Below are 24,680 nucleotides of genomic sequence, written 5' to 3'. Positions count from 1 at the left end.
GGGCAAGACTTGAAATAAGATAGTCATGAAAATAAGTTGTGGACATATTGCGCAATATGTCGAGGGGGGCCATTATGACCTTCCATCGTGATACACCAAAATCTAAACACATCATCATCTTTCTCATGCACACTTGGTTCAAATTCAAAGTTGATCTATGAATTGATTATTTAGTTTTATTGCAAGAAATATAAGACTGAAAACAGTAGAGATATAAGACTGAAAACATAATGCCCTAGCACACACCTACACCTAGTGGTGGGTAGAAGCAATAAAAAAAAAATATCTGGCAAAATGTGGTGGAACTCTTGCTCTGTTACACAAGAACAGTATTTTTCAAATAGGCAAATCCATTCACCCAAGTCCAATATTCAAGTAATTTTCAATCATGAGTTAATTCCTGACTTATATTTTATACTAATGCCACTTACCACTTGCAAAATTGCCAAACGCACAGGATTTACTTCGAGATTTTCAAATGAACCAGACCCACTTTCTGCATAATGCTGTGCCTCTTTGACATAATTTATGAATTCCACTGGAACACTTCGCTTGAAGTCCATATCTACAGATTTAAGACACAGATAGAGTCAAAACAGTTAATGTCTAATAATGAGATTTTTTAACAGGTGAAGCATCATTAGTATCTAGTGTTATTTTCCACTAATCTATGCATTTTTATCTTATCATATCTTTTAATTATGGTGTACTAAAATACAATTAACAATGATACAATTAACTTTGCCCAAGTCATATCACTTGGGACCACTGAACTCTGTTCAACTATTGCAAACTACGATTAAGAATAAGGAACTAAGTTAAACACATATTCTGAAAACTCTAGGGCCGTATTCAGAAAATTATTCAAATCAACTTTTTGTTTACGGTGGACTTGCCCTTTAAGACACAATTTGTTGTAACTCCAGTGTCAAGATAAAATCTGTATTCGAAAATTATCTAACTTTTCTCATATCTTTTCTTTCTCTCACACTGAGCGCATACAATGTCAGAGCCATATCTGCGTAAAGCTGAAAATTGCGCTTATATATCTCTGCACGCAAGATAATACCTTGAGATAATAGGTATTCTGAAAATTAATTTATCTTTTTTTATCTCAACATCCTTGGAAACAAAGACAAAACGTAATACAAGAGGCAGGGGGCTATCTTATCTTTAAATAAGGTAAAATGCGATTTTCCTTTTGCAACAGGGGTTATTCCTTGCTGAATCAGGCAAGGAGATTTTGTTTTACAAAGGTCATTCCAAAGTTATTGCAGTCTAGGATTTGCTTATTTTTAAGTCATTTATGATCCAATTTTAAATGATGATTATTTTCAAAGATGTCATGGCAAGGAGAATTGCCACGTGTAGTTCAAGCATACGAAAGTGCACAAGGGGGGCAAAGTAGATTGCGCCTTTTGTCAATGATGCGTTAATATTTTCACATACATGTAAGAGACGTTGCTATTGGTTGATCATAGCAAATAAAACATTTTAATGATTGGTCAATGATAAAATATGAGACATTCTTTACAGAGATAAGATAATTTTCAGAATACCAATTTAAGGTTATATTAGCTTCATGTAGCTATTATCTTAATACTGAGATACGATAAAAGATAATAGAAAAATTAAGACAGTTTTCAGAATACCGCCCCTACACAACAAAATTGCTCTGAATTTTGCAATCTTTCGACATACATATTTTATATTTAGGCAAATTTGTCATTATTTCTTACTAATACTCATTATAAAAGAAAATGAGAATAGTCTCTTTGCATTTTCAAGTGATTATAAGTCATTATTCCTCTATTATTCCTTCTGAAAAGGGGCAAGAATTCTCATCGATACATTCAACCTGCTAACTCTTTCTCATTCAGAAAGTATTAAATCAAACATGTTTAGCCAAAACAATAATGGGTTTTTCAACAGTTTCATAACTGAATATAAAGTTGCCCAACCTGCTCTACAGTCAGCAGGCTATAGAATACCCAGCATTCATCCAAAAATGTTGACCTCTTTTCTCGTTTAAGTTTTCATGTAAAAGCCTTTTCACAATGAATTGTGAGTACTACAATTCACATGAATTATCACCTTTCATTTACAGTTATTTGTGCACATAAGCGACCTTAGTGGCACAAGAAACAAAAGTATAGCATTAAAAATTAGCTTTATTTTGTCTCCAGTGAAAATTAAATGCAGGAAAGATGACAAGCACCAGCAAGAGATATACCCCCCCCCCCACAATCAACACAGCCATTAACGTAAACAGGGCATGACACATACATGTGCACACATGAAATGTTGCTGGGCAGGTTTTGCATCTGACACATAAATTTAGCGATATCATCAATATCACTTTAAATATATTTTTGTTAATGAGTTTGCCGAAATTTAACTAAATGTAACAATTGGGGAAAACAATGTTGAACTTCATTCACAATTGATTACTCACATCACAGGAATATCATCTCACATTGATGCAAATTTTCTTCACACATCTAAATTTCAACCTAAAAGTACATACAAATTTATATAGTATTGGCAATATCCTCTCACACATTGGTAAAGTTACTTCACATTAAGCTTCCTAATTTAATTAACCCTTTCTCTGTAAAAGTAATCAGTACCACATCTTCTCCATTCTTCCAAAACATACCTAAGAAATGGTCGAAAAATGATGATTTTGTGTGTTCCGGGAATTCGGTGCAGCATTCCTCCCAAGATTCGTTGTTTGTCAATGACATGAAAGCGTGCCTAATTGCATTCTGCCTCTTCAACCTTGCTGCTTCAAGTTTTACCTGGTCTAACTTGATGGTGCCGTTAACAACTTTGCTCAATAAGTTGAATTTGTCATCTTCAGATAAGCCCTGCAAGAATACAAACATCTGAAAGAAAAATAAAGATATATTATTTATAACTGATGAAAATAAAAAATATAGAAACAATACCACATATGATGAAAAGTCACTCAAAAACAGGATAGGAGAAAACCAACATTGATGCAACCACAGGTCTAGATGTATTCTAGACCCTGGGGGGGGGGGAGGCACTTCCACTGACAAGTGGATACCATTTGCGATCAAGGGGTCTCGAAAAGCACCCTAAACACATATTTTCCAAATTCTGAAAATGCACCCCTTAACAAGTATCGGCGTCTGTAACCCTACCCTTAACAAGTATTGGAAACAAAACGATACTCTTGGCAAGTATTCCCTGAAATGAATCCCTAAAGAAGTACAGCGATATTTTATTGTTATGTCACAGGTCCGTCGGTCGTCGGTTTTACCTTCCAGTTTACAAACCATTTGGTTAAGTACGGCCCCAGCCTCCAGACCTCGCGCAAAATTGGACTCTAAACACATAGTGTTGGGGCAAAAAAAAGACATCATTTATAAAACATTTTAATTTTGTTTTATCATCCCCGCAAATTTGACCCTAAACACGTTACTTTCCTAGCGAAATAGATACCTTTTTTCGTTTTTTTTTTGTGTTTTTGACACCCTTATCACGTTACATATGTAACTTGCCCTATCTTGAAAAAGACATCCCTTTTACGTGTTTTTTTGGTCGCGCATGGTATCCACTCGTCAATGTAAGTGCCCCCCCCCCACCCGGATTCTAGACTAGTGCTGTCTAACTTTCTGCCTCAATTATTGCCAGATCTGATATATAGTTCACATCCAAAATCTTCAAAAAGTTTTATCATGTAATTAGATGTAGTCACTTTTACATTATGTGTACTCACAAAACAAGATTGCTTCTAATTTGTCCAGTGGTTAAAGTTATTTGAAAATGAGCAATGAACTCTACAACCTTTGACCCTGTGACCCCAGAATCAGATCAGTTACTGTAATATGCATAAATGAATCTCTTTTTGAATTTGATCCATTAAATGGTTCCGTAATTTATCTTAAGAAAAATTTTCATGCACACAATGATCTATGGGATCTCTTACCTTTGACATCATTATTCTCAAATATGATCAGATAATTGTCACCCCATGATATGAAAGCCAAATTTCAAACTGAAATAATATAATAGCCAAATGTGAAATTGAACTGTCACACAATTCTTAGCAAATTTCATGTACACAATGACCTCTGTGACCTTTGAACTTGTGACCCACAAATCTAATCAGACCATTTTCACTGCAATAAGCAGACATGTAGCAAGTTTGAAGTTGTCACTAGTACATCAATGGTTCTTTGGTTATTGAGAGAAGTTATTTTCACAAGTAAAATGACCTGTGACCTTTAACCCTATATAGCCCGGGCTATTTTGAAATTGCATAGCGGGGGGGGGCCTATTAGGCCCCCCTCAGATCTCGGCCGTTTATCGACCGATTGCGACAAAATTTGGTGTGTGGGTGTCTCATTATGTATTTTACAAGAATGTGTTGTCAAATTTGTGATATTTATTATCATTTTTTATTTATCTAATTAATTATGCAAATATTCAAATTTTTTCAAGGAATTTCCATTTTTTGTAGTTTTCCATCCATTTTTTAAGAAAATGCAATGGAATCAAGCATATTAGTAGCCAGTCATGTAATCTAAAAGACAGCTCACTCAACTGTATTGAAATTGTATAATTATTAGATTATAATAGTAATTAATTATGCGCATATGCTAATTTTTCTCGATAATATTCTTGCTTCTTTCTGTGTTTCCGAATTCTTATGTATTTCTTTGTTTTTAATTCATTATGTATTTCTTTGTTTTGAAATCTCTATTTTTTTATTGTTTTTTAAATCTAGAATAGTTGGTGATAGCCCAAAAGAAAGTTATGTGAGGAAAAACAGAAAAAAACATTCATCTGACAACACTTCTTGTAAAACCCATAAATTGTACACACAAAAGTCAATGGAAATTGCCATTTTCTGTGACATTGGTCACGAATATGTGCTATATCTCCGCAAGTGTACCCCCGATTTTCGCAAACAGGGTCTCAAATTGTGCGGGAGATGTGAAAGAAAAAAATCATGAAATTTCAGCGTATTATTTTTTTGCATTTAGAAATTATCGCGAAAAATGTCGAGGGGGGGCCTTTTAGGGCTATATAGGGTGGGATAAGCCCGTCAGTCATAAGGACCATAAGTCATAATACTAACTGGTCATAAGGACCGCTAGTCATAACGTGTAAAATCCTATACCCAAAAGCTCGCTAGTCATAATAGGCAAAAGGGGTCGCTAGTCATAAGGTCATAAGGACCATGGGTCATAAGGTCCGATTTTCATAATGCAAGATAAGGGTTGCTATTCATAATGGACCATAAGGGTAATTGATCATAAGGATCGCAAGTCATAATCAACAATGAGGGTCGGAATTCATAATACTAGATGAGGGTCGCTAGTCATAAAAAGGAAGAGGCTACATTGATCATAAGGGTCGCCAGTCATAATAGGGGATGAGGGTCGCCAGTCATAATGGTAGAAGGGGATCGCCAGTCATAATAATGGATGAGGGTCGCCAGTCATAATAATGGATGAGGGTCGCCAGTCATAATAGGAGAAGGGGTTCGCCAGTCATAATGATAGATGAGGGTCGCCAGTCATAATAGTAGAAGGGGTTCGCCAGTCATAATGGTAGATAAGGGTCGCTATTCATAATAGTAGAAAGGGTTCGCCAGTCATAATGATAGATGAGGGTCGCCAGTCATAATAGTGGATGAGGGTCGCTATTCATAATAGTAGAAGGGGTTCGCCAGTCATAATAATGGATGAGGGTCGCTAGTAATAATAATAGATGAGGTTCGCCAGTCATAATAGTGGATGAGGGTCGCTATTCATAATAGTAGCAGGGGTTCGCCAGTCATAATGATAGATGAGGGTCGCCAGTCATAATAGTAGAAGGGGTTCGCCAGTCATAATGGTAGATGAGGGTCCCTATTCATAATAGTAGAAAGGGTTCGCCAGTCATAATGATAGATGAGGGTCGCCAGTCATAATAGTAGAAGGGGTTCGCCAGTCATAATAATGGATGAGGGTCGCCAGTCATAATAGTAGATGGGGTTCGCCAGTCATAATACTGGATGAGGGTCGCCAGTCATAATAGTAGAAGGGGTTCGCCAGTCATAATAATGGGTGAGGGTCGCTATTCATAATAATGGATGAGGGTCGCCAGTCATAATAGTGGAAGAGGGTCGCCAGTCATAATAGTAGAAGGGGTTCGCCAGTCATAATAATGGATGAGGGTCGTCAGTCATAATAATGGATGAGGGTCGCCAGTCATAATGGTAGAAGGGGTTCGCCAGTCATAATAGTGGATGAAGGTCGCTATTCATAATAGAACAAAGGGTTCGCCAGTCATAATAATGGATGAGGGTCGCCAGTCATAATAGTAGAAGGGGTTCGCCAGTCATAATGGTAGATAAGGGTCGCTATTCATAATAGTAGAAAGGGTTCGCCAGTCATAATGATAGATGAGGGTCGCCAGTCATAATAGCAGAAGGGGTTCGCCAGTCATAATGGTAGATGAGGGTCGCTATTCATAATAGTAGAAAGGGTTCGCCAGTCATAATATGGATGAGGGTCGCCAGTCATAATAGTAGAAGGGGTTCGCCAGTCATAATAATGGATGAGGGTCGCTAGTCATAATAATAGATGAGGATCGCCAGTCATAATAGTGGATGAGGGTCGCTATTCATAATAGTAGCAGGGGTTCGCCAGTCATAATGATAGATGAGGGTCGCCAGTCATAATAGTAGAAGGGGTTCGCCAGTCATAATGGTAGATGAGGGTCGCTAGTCATAATAATGGATAAAGTTCGCCAGTCATAATAGTGGATGAGGGTCGCTAGTCATAATAGTAGATAGGGTTCGCCAGCCATAATAATGGATGAGGGTCGCTATTCATAATGATGGATGAGGGTCGCCAGTCATAATAGTGGAAGAGGGTCGCCAGTCATAATAGTAGAAGGGGTTCGCCAGTCATAATGATAGATGAGGGTCGCCAGTCATAATAGTGGATGAGGGTCGCTATTCATAATAGTAGAAAGGGTTCGCCAGTCATAACAATGGATGAGGGTCGCTAGTCATAATAATAGATGAGGTTCGCCAGTCATAATAGTGGATGAGGGTCGCTATTCATACTAGTAGCAGGGGTTCGCCAGTCATAATGATAGATGAGGGTCGCCAGTCATAATAGTAGAAGGGGTTCGCCAGTCATAATGGTAGATGAGGGTCCCTATTCATAATAGTAGAAAGGGTTCGCCAGTCATAATGATAGATGAGGGTCGCCAGTCATAATAGTAGAAGGGGTTCGCCAGTCATAATAATGGATGAGGGTCGCCAGTCATAATAGTAGATGGGGTTCGCCAGTCATAATAATGGATGAGGGTCGCCAGTCATAATAGTAGAAGGGGTTCGCCAGTCATAATAATGGGTGAGGGTCGCTATTCATAATAATGGATGAGGGTCGCCAGTCATAATAGTGGAAGAGGGTCGCCAGTCATAATAGTAGAAGGGGTTCGCCAGTCATAATAATGGATGAGGGTCGTCAGTCATAATAATGGATAAGGGTCGCCAGTCATAACAATGGATGAGGGTCGCCAGTCATAATGGTAGAAGGGGTTCGCCAGTCATAATAGTGGATGAAGGTCGCTATTCATAATAGAACAAAGGGTTCGCCAGTCATAATAATGGATGAGGGTCGCCAGTCATAATAGTAGAAGGGGTTCGTCAGTCATAATGGTAGATAAGGGTCGCTATTCATAATAGTAGAAAGGGTTCGCCAGTCATAATGATAGATGAGGGTCGCCAGTCATAATAGCAGAAGGGGTTCGCCAGTCATAATGGTAGATGAGGGTCGCTATTCATAATAGTAGAAAGGGTTCGCCAGTCATAATATGGATGAGGGTCGCCAGTCATAATAGTAGAAGGGGTTCGCCAGTCATAATAATGGATGAGGGTCGCTAGTCATAATAATAGATGAGGTTCGCCAGTCATAATAGTGGATGAGGGTCGCTATTCATAATAGTAGCAGGGGTTCGCCAGTCATAATGGTAGATGAGGGTCGCTATTCATAATAGTAGAAAGGGGTCGCCAGTCATAATAGTAGAAGGGGTTCGCCAGTCATAATGGTAGATAAGGGTCGCTATTCATAATAGTAGAAAGGGTTCGCCAGTCATAATGATAGATGAGGGTCGCCAGTCATAATAGCAGAAGGGGTTCGCCAGTCATAATGGTAGATGAGGGTCGCTATTCATAATAGTAGAAAGGGTTCGCCAGTCATAATAATGGATGAGGGTCGCCAGTCATAATAGTAGAAGGGGTTCGCCAGTCATAATAATGGATGAGGGTCGCTAGTCATAATAGTTGATGGGGTTCGCCAGTCATAATAGTGGATGAGGGTCGCTAGTCATAATAATGGATAAAGTTCGCCAGTCATAATAGTGGATGAGGGTCGCTAGTCATAATAGTAGATAGGGTTCGCCAGCCATAATAATGGATGAGGGTCGCTATTCATAATGATGGATGAGGGTCGCCAGTCATAATAGTGGAAGAGGGTCGCCAGTCATAATAGTAGAAGGGGTTCGCCAGTCATAATAATGGATGAGGGTCGCCAGTCATAATAATGGATGAGGGTCGCCAGTCATAATAGTAGCAGGGGTTCGCCAGTCATAATGATAGATGAGGGTCGCCAGTCATAATAGTAGAAGGGTTCGCCAGTCATAATAATGGATGAGGGTCGCCAGTCATAATAGTGGATGAGGGTCGCCAGTCATAATAATGGATGAGGTTCGCCAGTCATAATAGTGGATGAGGGTCGCTATTCATAATATAAGAAAGGGTTCACCAGTCATAATAATGGATGAGGGTCGCCAGATATAATAGGATTTATTTATTGGAAACATTTCTTAATAACTTTGGCGCAATCTATCAAAATGTATCACTGCAAGGAAAAGACTCCCTGCAGATTATTCAAATCCAAACGTTAACATATATACATGTATATCTCAATTAATCATGATATCAAATTATTTGGTATAAGATTAGATAGGCCTATCCAGCCATAATGATTATGCATTCTCCTTTGGCGACTTGCTGTTTTGAAATTGACTGCGGTATGGTTTCGAATTGGGAGGGGGGGACTCGGGTTAGGTAAGTTCGAAATGTTTGTGTGTGTTTGTGGGGGGGGGGGGTTAACATTGTACTGGTTTATTGAAAAGGACGGCAAGGGGAGGGATTGAGCCTCTCATGGTCCCGGTTTCCTGGGCCAGTCAGAATATCAAGGAAAAGTAATATTACATTTCAAGATATTGAAGGTCAAGTCGCAAGAAAAATGTTGACTTAACGTTAAAAATTTCTTATAGATTTATTTATTTAATCATTTATTAAAACATCTTTATACAGGATAAAATGTTTAAATAAAACACTGTTTTTCAACACGGTCCTGTTATATCAAGAATATGAAATAACAATAAAAATGCATACAAACTTAATTAAGTTAAAATACTGAATATGCTTAATTTAGAATGAAAGTTGCAAAAAAAATAGAGAGAGCAGGAAGAGAAATAGTGTGGTTTAGTATATGGCAGAAGTAGAGAGAGAGAGAGAAAGAGAGAGAGAGAGGGGAAAGAAAGGAGTACAACAGCATAATACAGAATTAACTAGACAGTTAAGTATACAATAAAATATGGATAAAAGGTCAGTCTACTGTTAATTTAAAAATACTTGTTTTTGTACGACCTCTTGAAATGTAGGAGGTTAGAAATATTATGGAGTTCATTTGACAAGGAGTACCATGTCTTTATTGCACTAAATTTAAAGGATTGCTTGAAACTTTCAATATTTGGCTTATAGGTAATACAGCATTCAGTGAATCAGCATTACGTGTAACCATGTCTATCAGTAAATAGTTCAATATCATTACAGAGTCTAATAGGGGCAAGTCCATATATACATTGGTAGAAGCTAGAATACATAAAAAAATCCCTCCTTGTATCAAAAGATTGTCATAATTTCAGTTAAATCTGTACAACTAATAGAAAATCATATTCTTTCATTACAATACGTGCCGCTCGCCTTTGCAGTCTATTAAGTTCCCTGTTTTTCAATGAACAATTACCCCAAACGGAACGAGCATGATCTATACATGACTGATTATTTTTTTCAATAAAGTATTATGTAAGTCTGGTTTAAGAGTTTTACTTAAATGTCGTAAAGCATTTAACTTATTGATCTACATAGATGTTTGACATGAACATTTCATATGAGATTATTATTAACTTCAACACCTAAATATCTTACAGAATTAACTTGTTTGAGTTGCCATTAAGCTTTATATAAAATTTTCCTTTGTTTTTTGAATAACGAGTTGAAATAAGCATAATACTTATTCTAGTAACATTGATCTTTAAACAATTGTTTATATACCACTTATCAATTTCATGTAAACATACCTGTAAATCGCATTGAATTGTTATGTAGTATTTTATGTCGTATATATTTAAGTTCCTGTTATCCTTTCAGTCATTCACATTCACTTGTTTACAAACTCCCCCAATGTCATCTAAGAATCCAAAAACCCCAATGCCATTTAAATCCTAAACCTTGACCATTAATGACCAACCTCCAGTGATGTCAGCTAACTTCAAGGAAGAAGTAGGACTCACACTTCCAGCCCGAGTCACTTGCACAGAGCATCACCACACCCCTTATACCAGAGAAAGTTTGATAGACAGTTACCTATAGACCAATCAGAACAAGTTAACATCCCCCACCTTGAATTGTTACACCCCAAAACTAATGATATAAATAAGACTGCTTGATTATTGAAGAATAGAATACAGAAGAATACTAGACCCACGCTCATCCAGATAGAGAATCGGAAATGTACACAATTACATAATCAGCAAAAATATTACAAACATGCAGCAGCACTGGCGTAAATCCCGGGGGATGGGGATATACCCCCCCCCCCTTCAAGGAGGGGGAGATGGCCCGAACAAACACCCCACACACACACACACACATACACACACTTTCTACGAAAGAAATGAAAAAAGTATCACAAGAGATAATTGTTCTATTGGTGAAAATTCTTCCTAAAATACCGCTAAACAAATAAAACAATATTATTTAATCATAAAATGCAAATAAAGAGCCAGTTCACCATTTCCAAACGAAATACTTATGTCATTGAAGAGAAACCCCGGTTTCTTCAAATTCATCAATGTTGGGTCTTTGGGAAGGGATTAAGATGGAATGTCAAAAAAATTGAAACATATAATAAATCCATTAAACCATCATCATGATGGGATATAAAAAGATAATATTGGAGGGGTTGCCGTATGGACACACAGTGGCGTAACTAAGGGAGGCATGGGGGGCAGCCCCCCCCCCCCCCCTCCAAGATAGTGCTCAGCTGAACAAAAAACAAACGGGGAAAATAAGAAAAGAGGGAGAATGGAAGAGAAACGTAGCGGGGAAGAGGAAAATATTATTCATTATAATGTTATATTATATGATAATTGTTACATAACATAAGAAACATTGTAATCATACCTTTATGAAACATCATTTGCCAAGGGCCTACGTCTTCATTGTTCCTGGTGCTCGCATTGTCTGTTTCACGAGATATATAAACCTGTTGTACTAAAACATCCCGTTTTCAAGTCAATATAAACCAAATATGTTTCCTAGCACTTGAGTTATCACAGTTTTATTTAGTGACAAAGCTTCTTTTTCATGACTCAAAAAGTGATTGCCCCATGTTAAGGTCTTCGTATCTATGAAACATTTCCTTCCATTATTACGTTCGCTTTAGTGGATTGGTGAGATATGACAGCTCTTCATGAATTTCTAAAATCTGTCTTTAAAATATCCCTTCTTCTAATCTGAATAACAAAAATTTCTGCTCTCGCTCGCATGATTTGGTTAATGAAATACGTATATGGTCCTAGTTAATTCCTACAAAGAAACCTTAGAATGCCCCACTATAGGTCTATATTATTTAAATTTTCAGCTCGCGCTTCGCGCTCGCAATATTTGTCAGATGCGTTTGATAATCAAAATTGCAATGACTGCAAAAAGTGTTTCATGTGTTCAGATGTAATTCTAATAAAATCAGCAAGCGCTTAGCACTTGCATAAGATGACTATGGTGAGATATGCATACTCTAAGTGGATTCCTAAAATATATTTCTTAAAATCTCGCTGTTTGTGGTCTAATTGTGGTCAGTATAACCATGATAACTGGCAATCACTCAGTGATTCAAAGATTTTGCTGGCGCCCCCCCCCCCATGCCGTGACCCACGGTACGCCACTGTGAAAGTTATCAAACCATTGTCCTCATCCACTATTATGACTGGCGACCCTCATCCATTATTATGACTGGCGAACCCCTTCTACTATTATGACTGGCGACCCTCATCCATTACTATGAATAGCGATCCTCATCCATTATTATGACTGGCGAACCCCTTCTACTATTATGACTGGCGACCCTCATCCATTATTATGAATAGCGACCCTCATCCATTATTATGAATAGCGACCCTCATCCATTATTATGACTGGCGACCCTCATCCATTATTATGAATAGCGACCCTCATCCATTATTATGACTGGCGAACCCCTTCTACTTTTATGACTGGCGACCCTCATCCATTATTATGACTGGCGAACCCCTTCTACTATTATGACTGGCGACCCTCATCCACTATTATGACTGGCGACCCTCATCCACTATTATGACTGGCGATCCCCATCCATTATTATGAATAGCGACCCTCATCCATTATTATGACTGGCGACCCTCATCCATTATTATGAATAGCGACCCTCATCCATTATTATGACTGTCGAACCCCTTCTACTATTATGACTGGCGACCCTCATCCACTATTATGACTGGCGATCCCTATCCATTATTATGAATAGCGACCCTCATCCATTATTATGAATAGCAACCCTCATTCATTGTTATGAATAGCGACCCTCATCCATTATTATGACTGGCGAACCCTTTCTACTATTATGACTGGCGACCCTCATCCACTATTATGACTGGCGACCCTCATCCATTATTATGACTGGCGACCCTCATCCATTATTATGAATAGCGACCCTCATCCATTATTATGACTGGCGAACCCCTTCTACTATTATGACTGGCGACCCTCATCCACTATTATGACTGGCGATCCCCATCCATTATTATGAATAGCGACCCTCATCCGTTATTATGACTGGCGACCCTTATCCATTATTATGACTGGCGAACCCCTTCTACTATTATGACTGGCGACCCTCATCCATTATTATGACTGGCGAACCCCTTCTACTATTATGACTGGCGACCCTCATCCATTATTATGACTGGCGAACCCCTTCTACTATTATGACTGGCGACCCTCATCCATTATTATGACTGGCGAACCCCTTCTACTATTATGACTGGCGACCCTCATCCATTATTATGACTGGCGAACCCCTTCTACTATTATGACTGGCGACCCTCATCCATTATTATGACTGGCGAACCCCTTCTACTATTATGACTGGCGATCCCCATCCATTATTATGAATAGCGACCCTCATCCATTATTATTACTGGCGACCCTCATCCATTATTATGAATAGCGACCCTCATCCATTATTATGACTGGCGAACCCTTTCTACTATTATGACTGGCGACCCTCATCCACTATTATGACTGGTGACCCTCATCCATTATTATTACTGGCGAACCCCTTCTACTTTTATGACTGGCGACCCTCATCCATTATTATGACTGGCGAACCCCTTCTACTATTATGACTGGCGACCCTCATCCATTATTATGACTGGCGAACCCTTCTACTATTATGACTGGCGACCCTCATCCATTATTATGACTGGCGAACCCCTTCTACTATTATGACTGGCGACCCTCATCCACTATTATGACTGGCGATCCCCATCCATTATTATGAATAGCGACCCTCATCCATTATTATGACTGGCGACCCTCATCCATTATTATGAATAGCGAAGCGACCCTCATCCATTATTATGACTAGCGACCCTCATCCGTTATTATGACTGGCGACCCTCATCCATTATTATGACTGGCGAACCCCTTCTACTATTATGACTGGCGACCCTCATCCATTATTATGACTGGCGAACCCCTTCTACTATTATGACTGGTGACCCTCATCCACTATTATGACTGGCGATCCCCATCCATTATTATGAATAGCGACCCTCATCCATTATTATGACTGGCGACCCTCATCCATTATTATGAATAGCGACCCTCATCCATTATTATGACTGGCGACCCTCATCCATTATTATGACTGGCGAACCCCTTCTACTATTATGACTGGCGACCCTCATCCACTATTATGACTGGCGATCCCCATCCATTATTATGAATAGCGACCCTCATCCGTTATTATGACTGGCGACCCTTATCCATTATTATGACTGGCGAACCCCTTCTACTATTATGACTGGCGACCCTCATCCATTATTATGACTGGCGAACCCCTTCTACTATTATGACTGGTGACCCTCATCCACTATTATGACTGGCGATCCCCATCCATTATTATGAATAGCGACCCTCATCCATTATTATGACTGGCGACCCTCATCCATTATTATGAATAGCGACCCTCATCCATTATTATGACTGGCGACCCTCATCCATTATTATGACTGGCGAACCCCTTCTACTATTATGACTGGCGATCCCCATCCATTATTATGAATAGCGACCCTCATCCATTATTATTACTGGCGACCCTCATCCATTATTATGAATAGCGACCCTCATCCATTATTATGAATAGCGACCCTCATCCATTATTATGACTGGCGAACCCTTTCTACTATTATGACTGGCGACCCTCATCCACTATTATGACTGGTGACCCTCATCCATTATTATGACTGGCGAACCCCTTCTACTATTATGACTGGCGACCCTCATCCATTATTATGACTGGCGAACCCCTTCTACTATTATGACTGGCGACCCTCATCCACTATTATGACTGGCGAACCCCTTCTACTATTATGACTGGCGACCCTCATCCACTATTATGACTGGCGAACCCCTTCTACTATTATGACTGGCGACCCTCATCCATTATTATGACTGGCGAACCCCTTCTACTATTATGACTGGCGACCCTCATCCATTATTATGACTGGCGAACCCCTTCTACTATTATGACTGGCGACCCTCATCCATTATTATGACTGGCGAACCCCTTCTACTATTATGACTGGCGACCCTCATCCACTATTATGACTGGCGATCCCCATCCATTATTATGAATAGCGACCCTCATTCATTATTATGACTGGCGACCCTCATCCATTATTATGAATAGCGACCCTCATCCATTATTATGACTGGCGAACCCCTTCTACTATTATGACTGGCGACCCTCATCCACTATTATGACCGGCGATCCCCATCCATTATTATGAATAGCGACCCTCATCCGTTATTATGACTGGCGACCCTTATCCATTATTATGAATAGCGACCCTCATCTATTATTATGACTGGCGAACCCCTTCTACTATTATGACTGGCGACCCTCATCCATTATTATGACTGGCGAACCCCTTCTACTATTATGACTGGTGACCCTCATCCACTATTATGACTGGCGATCCCCATCCATTATTATGAATAGCGACCCTCATCCATTATTATGACTGGCGACCCTCATCCATTATTATGACTGGCGAACCCCTTCTACTATTATGACTGGCGACCCTCATCCATTATTATGACTGGCGAACCCCTTCTACTATTATGACTGGCGACCCTCATCCACTATTATGACTGGCGATCCCCATCCATTATTATGAATAGCGACCCTCATCCATTATTATGACTGGCGACCCTCATCCATTATTATGAATAGCGACCCTCATCCATTATTATGACTGGCGACGCTCATCCATTATTATGACTGGCGAACCCCTTCTACTATTATGACTGGCGACCCTCATCCATTATTATGACTGGCGAACCCCTTCTACTATTATGACTGGCGACCCTCATCCATTATTATGACTGGCGAACCCCTTCTACTATTATGACTGGCGACCCTCATCCACTATTATGACTGGCGATCCCCATCCATTATTATGAATAGCGACCCTCATCCATTTTTATGACTGGCGAACCCCTTCTACTATTATGACTGGCGACCCTCATCCATTATTATGACTGGCGAACCCCTTCTACTATTATGACTGGCGACCCTCATCCATTACTATGAATAGCGCCCCTCATCCATTATTATGACTGGCGAACCCCTTCTACTATTATGACTGGCGACCCTCATCCATTATTATGACTGGCGAACCCCTTCTACTATTATGACTGGCGACCCTCATCCACTATTATGACTGGCGAACCCCTTCTACTATTATGACTGGCGAACCCCTTCTACTATTATGACTGGCGACCCTCATCCACTATTATGACTGGCGATCCCTGTCCATTATTATGAATAGCGACCCTCATCCATTATTATGAATAGCAACCCTCATTCATTGTTATGAATAGCGACCCTCATCCATTATTATGACTGGCGAACCCTTTCTACTATTATGACTGGCGACCCTCATCCACTATTATGACTGGCGACCCTCATCCATTATTATGACTGGCGATCCTCATCCACTATTATGACTGGCGACCCTCATCCATTATTATGACTGGCGACCCTCATCCATTATTATGACTGGCGAACCCCTTCTACTATTATGACTGGCGACCCTCATCCATTATTATGACTGCCGAACCCCTTCTACTATTATGACTGGCGACCCTCATCCATTATTATGACTGGCGAACCCCTTCTACTATTATGACTGGCGACCCTCATCCACTATTATGAATGGCGACCCTTATGATCAACGAACCTTTTTCCTCCTTATGACTGGCGACCCTCTTCCTTTATTATGACTAGCGACCCTCATGTTTGATTATGAATGGCGACCCCCATCGTTGATTATGACTAGCGACCTCTATGAACAAAGCCCCTTATGAATAGCGACCCTTATGACTATTATGACTAGCGGTCCTTATAACTAGCGGGTATTATGACCAGTGGTCCTTATGACTGGCGGGTGGACCCCATATAGGGTTAACCTTGATACCCCTAGAGCTAATAAGATCACAGTCACTCCTATCCATACATGATCCAAGTCTGTAGGTGATCTGTGAAATGATTCTTTAGTCATTGCGATAAATAAAAAATTATGGATGGACAAACAGCTCATAGCTGTCCTGAAAAACATAATGCCTCCGGCAACCACGTATGGTGGACGGATGTATACAAATGTATGACTTTACTTAGGACACTAATGTAGACTTTATACGTTACTCAGTCAAGTTAATAGCTTTTCAACGCTTTCAAGACAATGACAGTTGACTGCATCTTTGTTTGTTGGTTAGTGGTTTTGGGGGTATGGAAGAACTGTTGTGTAATGATTTTGACCTCTCTCCTTTCAATCAGGCTATCGGAGCGCAGTTAGTGCAAATTCCATTCTGCATCATTAATTTCCTTCAGCAAGAAATTCATCTATGTTGTGCAGTTTTTTACCAAGGTGAAGATAATGGGTACCCGGAAAGATTTAATCCTTGAGTGCTTCAGTGCCTTTATAGAGCTCACACCACCCAGTGTCATTATATTAAACTTTGTAATTGCAAATTATCTTTTTTTTTAACAAATACATAAATCTGTGAAATTCATGAAAATTTAAGATTTTTTTTCAATTTACCTACAAAATCCAAATCTGGGGTCACTTTTGGTCAAGAGCTGGAGACTTAAGGTATCAGAGTAACATATAACACTTGTTAATGTTGAATATTTTCATATTTTAATCTATACAATATTGTATAAATATCGACTACTCATGTAGACAATGATAGAGGGAAATATCAATCTGAAAGTGTTTACAAACATGCAAAAGACCCACAGAGGTTTTTAATAGGGCCCTAACCTCTGGTTTGGTATTCTATTATTTGACCTTGGCATTTAAAAAGGCAAACTTATGGGTAGATCAACATCACATGTACCGTGACGTAATGACAATTTAAGATGCATTGGGTCGGCTAATAATATTTTGATCAAACAATGAATAACATTCTCTTGAGGTTGTTACCTCAAAGTTTTCTACCTAATATCATTTTTATTTATTTTCATTTCCTTACAAAATGGTGCAGCTTCAGTTTTAGTTTTAGTTTTAGTTTTATAATTTCCATATCAGCTTATCTGGGGTGTGTTTATAAACTAAAAGAGCAACAGTGACCTAGGCAACACTTCACATGTACATTTAGGTACTTACAGATTGTTTCATGGGCTTTCCATGGAGCTCTTCATGCCATGAGAAGAGCCTCAGTAACTTCTCGTAACACCTCTTCGAATACATGGCTAGCTGGAATGTTGATTCCAGTGGCTTAAGTTCCTGCATTGAAGATAAGAAAGAAAGAGTCCTGGAAATTAACACTATATGTTTATAAGAATATTACAATATGTACAAATGTTTCTACCATGAATAGCAATAACTCTTTGACAAATATATAACTGCAGAATGACAGAACATGAAAAATATAGTTGCATAGCAACCACCCCCCCCCCAAAAAAAAAAAGTATAATGTCCAGATCAACACAATTTATCAAATTATTCATTTACATATCTTTATACATGATTATCCTAGTTACAGTGTATATCCTGGTCGTGATATCAAACTAGGACTCTCAACTGCTACTGCCAAATCAGAAATGTAATACAGACCTTCAACTTATAAAATGTTCAAATAATGGCCTCTGTAACCTTAATCTTTGATCTGGTGACCTAAATGTCTGATTTCTACTTGGAGCATTGTCACTCTAATATGTTGATATGATGCAAGTTTGAAGTTGATCCCTATCACATTTATTTTTTTATAAGTGAATATCAATGCAAATTATAGAATGGATGAGAAAATCCTTGCAATCTGATTGGTTGAGAGCTATGCAAGAATTTTTACTGGGCTGCATATCCCGATAATCAAAACGATATCCAATGTAAACAAGCTATCGCCCGAAAAGGTCATTGTGATGTCATTGCGCATGTACTGTTACGTTTTTTTACGTAAAAATTTGAAATTTCCGATCAAGGCAGAATGAATCAAATAAAGGATGCAAAATGATCTGTAAGTACAAATACGGTACCGTAATTGTCATTGGGATTAAAACTGCCTGTATACTCGTTAGTTGAGAAATCCACACGTATGATCTAACGTTAGATCTACTGCCCTGGCTGTGCACAGCCAAATCTGCACTGCAGGCCCAGGCAGCTGCAGGCGCTGGCCCGGGCATACACACACAGCTATTGGAGGTCGGAGGCTGCCTCAAGATCTAGTCAATGCAAAGCTGTATCTGGCATTTTGGGTATAATAATGCCTTTGTGCCAACATATATCCAGTTAAGCCCATATTTATGTTGTCCAGGGTTATCAAAGTGTCTGCTTTACATTTTAAAATTTTCATGCATCCGGTAAAAAAATCATACGTCCGGCAAAATTTTTACATGCGTCCGGTAAATTGAATTTACTGGACGCATGAAATTAACATTCATCCGGTAAATCATTTTTTTTGTGGTTTATTCAATAAATTTTTTCCATTCTATAAAACAGATGATGCATGGGTTTCTTTCATGGGTCAGTGGAACTGTGTGCACTCGGTAATTTTGGCATTATGGTCTAAACCCACGAGGCGCAGCCGAGTGGGTTAAACCATGCCAAAGTTACCTTGTGCACACAGTTCCTACTGACTCACTCTAACCCATGTCATTTGTATATAAATACCTCTGAGACCTTTGACCTCATGACCCAATTTTCTGGCATGATGATTTCTTCAATTTTATTGATTAAAATCATGTAACATCATGTTGTGCATACTTGAAAATGTCACAGACTTTATAATGAAACTTGATGAATCTTCGACCACTCACGGTCAAATGAATACCTCCGCCACTACCAGACCAGGGCTCCATAACACAAAGGTTTGAGATGGATTGCTAATATAAAATAACACTGCTGATTGGTCAATGTTTAGTGTTTTGAACAAAATGTGCATACCACAATGAGCATGATTTGCTATTGCCATTTAGCGATGGATTGCAAACATTTGTGTCACGGAGCCCAGAAATATATTTCCTAGTATCTATTTCCAACAAGAAAAACACTAGACCCTTGATCTTGTGACTTCAAAATCTAGTAAGGTAACTGATTCTCCAAAAGCAGACATATGAACTTGATTGAACCCTGTGATCTTGACATTTGACTGTGAGAGCCAAAAATCTATTCAGATCATTGTCATTTGTTTAAGCCGGGGGGGGGCACTTACATTGACGATTGGATACCATGCGCGACCAAAAAACACGTAAAAAGGATGTCTTTTTCAAGATGGGGCACGTTATATATGTAATGTAATAAGGGTGTCAAAAACTCAAAAATATTGCAAAAGGGTAGCTATATCGCTCGGATAAATATACGTGTTTAGGGTCAAATATGCGGGAATGATAAACCAAAATCAAAATATTTTATATATAGGATGTCCTTTTTGCCCCAACCTTTGGTGGGCAGAGGCATAAAAATGAAAATGAAAACTCAAAAGCACAGAAACCCATAAAAGCTGACAAATATAATAGAATACTTCAGAAATAAATTATGATACTGCACATTTCTTGAAGTCAATCTGTTGAGGATATCATAGGACAAATATACCAATTAAAAACATCAATCTGAATCAGTGTGAGTGTTATATTTGGTTTTCTAACTTCAACTGGCAAAGAAATATAAATAGTTTTGGCTTATTTACATAAAACCCTATTATTCTATAATTTGTGAAATAATTATGTTCACTACAGTACATAGTACAGTGCAAACTCCTGGATGCTCATTTAATTTTATGACTTGGGGACTACTGAACTTGATGAGATTGATAATAACAAAATGTAATCAAATCTAATGTGGAAGATGCTCCCTTCAGCATGAAATATTACAATAAGATACATGGTTACCCGGAAACTCAAGTACAAATGGTTCAATATTTCTGCAGAGGCTAACTACACATATAAAAGATTTGGATTAAAATCATCTTTCAAATTCAAGCTTTCAGAATACCAGTATATGAAATTCATGGGAATAAATTGTTTATTGAAAAGTAACACAATTTTCAAGCATCTTTAAAAGTTATCATGAACAAAATATATGCTTACCTTTCTTGATGAAGCAATAACTCCTATTGCCGCTGCGGCTTGTGGGCGCCACTCAATGTCAACATTTGATGGAGGCTCCTCTGTCTCATCAACATGGTGCATAGTATAGAGAACTCTCCGGCAGATCTGCACCCTTGCTTGAAGTGTTGGCGCCTCATCCACTAAAAGACTTTGCTCCTGTTGGAAAAGGACTCCAGCCTACATTGCCTCCATTGCAGTCAGGCCTTGATGAACTCGCACCAAGACTCGCCGGTAGCAAGAATATCTAAATAGTAATATAAAACAAGTCAATAGTGCACTTTTCTAAATGATCATGCTTCAGTCACCACGCGTAAATGAAATCGCAATTTATATGGAATTAGGCAAAAAAGAACTTTACTTGTAGCCGAACATGATACATGTACCTGAACATCAAATAATGTGTCAACAAGGAAACAAAAGGGTGTATTAAAAGATAATATGAATGTTTGAGTCATATTTTCTAATATTCTGATAGTTCTCTTCTCACAACATTTTTCATCCTTTCAATTTTCAGATTTGAAATACTTGCAATAAAATGCTTTTTAACTTAGTTTCTCTAGATATCCTTTATCCTGACAAGTCTAATAACCAGCCATTCCATCCATTTTTTATCCACACTAAAATACAGACATAAAATTATACAGGTACACAACTGATATTTCAAATCATGCTGTCGATACACTACAGGAACAGATGTATGTATATCTTCTCTGCATAAATACCTATTATCATTACACTCATATATACAAATGAACAATCTCCAAATACATAGTGCAACTGCACAATCACATAGTTCACTCTTACACCTGACCATATCAGATTGACGCAAGGCTAAAAAGTGACTCTATAAATGAGGGTAGACTTGGTACTCTGCAAACAAAAATTAATATTAAAAAAATTACAGACGATTAAAAAAAAATAATTCAACACAAACAATAGTAAATAAATAATGTGAGCAACATGTACTTACCTTTCCTCACTAGAAATGTCCAACAGTGCTTCAAAAATGTTGACACCACCAAGAAGTTGGTAGTCTGCTTCGTCTGAGTTTTCCTGCTGCCAATCTTCAAGGACCATTACAGGAAGTACCGGCAAATGAAAGCTGTCATTTGTTCTAATCAGTTTCTTGAACGTCTAAACCCTGGCATGGGATCTTCCAACTAGCATCAGACCTATGGGCGCCTTCTTGATTCTTGATAGAGGTACTTCTACCACACCTATTCAACGGAGTACAGAGTGATGGTTGTCATAAAATAAGAGCCTTTCATCTAAACTTTAACATTTAATTGACGTGAAATTACCTTAATTGACCTAACCATGTGACCTGTGAAGGAACCATATTAACATAAAATATCCAAACTACATCACCAAAATTTGATTGCCAATGTAGCAACATGTGCCGAGTTACATGCGATAAGGGAGTCTTGCAAGTAAACTTTAAAGGTCAAGTCTACCTCAGAAGAATCAATAGAGAAAAATCAGACGAGCCAAATGCTGAAAATTTCATCAAAATTGGATGTAAATAAGAAAGTTATGACATTTCAAAGTTTCGCTTATTTTGAACAAAATTGTGACATGAACGAGCCAGTTACGTCCAAATGAGAGAGTTGATGATGTCACTCACTGTTTCTTTTTTTATTGTTTGAATTATACAATATTTCAATTTTTACGAATATAAAAATGTGCCACTCTGAAGGAAAAATGTATGTCAAATAGAGAACATGGCTTCAAAAAGTTTCCCTTCTTCAGCCCTTCCCTATACTTGTAGGAAGTAATGTATATCATTATCATCTTGTTTTTCAAAACAAACAAGTAATCCCATTCAAAACTGCATCAAATATCAGTTCACATCTGGCAATGTCACATCTGCATGTACACGTAACATTTCAATTTTTTTCATACATAGTGGCAGTCAGCAATCTTTGAGCATAGTTTACACTCAAATGTACATGTAAGTTAAAAAAGTGAAGTCAAAAAGCAAACTTTTTATGAGAGTCACTTGTTATTCAATCAGTGTTAAATTGCATGTAATTTGCTGAAACTAATTTAAAAACAAGCATCTTGAAAAGGGAAAGTGCATTCTTGTTGCTGTATTTTTAATAATTTGTTTTTCAAATCTAATATGATTTCAGCTGAATAAAAAAATATCAGCTAAATCATCAACAAAAGTAATTGCATGTTCATCTGCCATGCTCAAACTGCATTCATACATGTAGTTCTTTATTACCTCTTAATTTCCCTTCTGCATTTACATTCAGTCTTGATCCTTGGGTCTTTTGCCTTTTCCGCCTCTGTTCGGCCAATGGTTTTGGCGTTGAATGAAATAAAGGCTGCAAGTCATCCAATGAAAAGTTTTTTGAGCTACCAGCATCTCTAAACTGCTGACTTAAGTCTTCCATGTCAGCATCCGCAACAGGGAGCTTGACATATTTACCATCATCCATTGTGAACTGCATGTGGAAGAAAAGAAAGGGGAAAAACGATATTAGGGTAGACTGATATGACAAAAATAAGTTCGTCAATCAGTCCGATAAATTGGTCAAATTGACTAATTTTGCTTAGTAACGTGTTTTGACTAACTATATTTGTACCGTTACTAATTTAAGTTTTCCAATGACTTATTCAGTTAGTCATCCACTTAGATAACATTAATCAATTGACCAATTTGGCTTGGTAATATATTCTGACTTACTTTGTTTTGACCCTGTACTAATTTAACGTTTCCGTTGACTTATTCAGTTGGTAATTCATTCAGACGGTTACTAATTTAAAATTTCCGTTGACCTACTCAGCAAGTCATTGACTCCAAATTCCGTTGACTTATTCGTCAGCAAGTCATTCGCATTCCGATGGTTTGTCCCTGTACTAATTTAAAGTTTCTGTTGACTTATTCAGCTGGTAATTCATTCCGACGGTTACTACCGGTAATTTAAAATTTCTGTTGACCTATCCAGCAATTAGTAATTCATTCTGATAAACTCCGAATCTGTTGACTTATTCAACAATTCATTCATTCCGATGGTTTGTCCCTGAACTAATTTAAAGTTTCCGTTGACTTATTAAGCTGGTAATTCATTCCGACGATTACTAATTTAAAATTTCCGTTGACCTATCCAGCAATTATTAGTCATTCATTCCGATAAACCACAAACTCGGTTGACTTATTCAGCAAGTCATTCATTCCGATGTTTTGTCTCTGTACTAATTGAAAGTTTCCGTTGACTTATTCGGCTGGAATTCATTCCGACGGTTACTAATTTAAAATTTCCGTTGACCTATTCAGCAAGTCATTCATTCCGATAGTTTGTCCAACAGAATTTAAAGTTTATCGGAATGAATGACCAATTGCTGGACTAGTCAACGGATTCATTCTGATGGTTTGTCCCTGTACTAATTTAAAGTTTCCGTTGACCAATTCATCAG

At 38.3% G+C, this 24,680-nt stretch overlaps 1 pseudogene; it reads right to left on the bottom strand.

The window, feature by feature from the left end:
* Positions 1-23,713, bottom strand: part of LOC121413228 — a 30,176-nt pseudogene extending 6,463 nt beyond the window's left edge.
* Between the last annotated feature and the right edge of the window lie 967 nt (positions 23,714-24,680).

The sequence above is a fragment of the Lytechinus variegatus genome, chromosome 4 (genome assembly GCF_018143015.1).
Source record: "Lytechinus variegatus isolate NC3 chromosome 4, Lvar_3.0, whole genome shotgun sequence".
NCBI lineage: Eukaryota > Metazoa > Echinodermata > Echinoidea > Temnopleuroida > Toxopneustidae > Lytechinus > Lytechinus variegatus.
The sequence above is the reverse complement of the archived record's forward strand: the minus strand, read 5'-3'. Positions and strand labels throughout refer to the sequence as shown.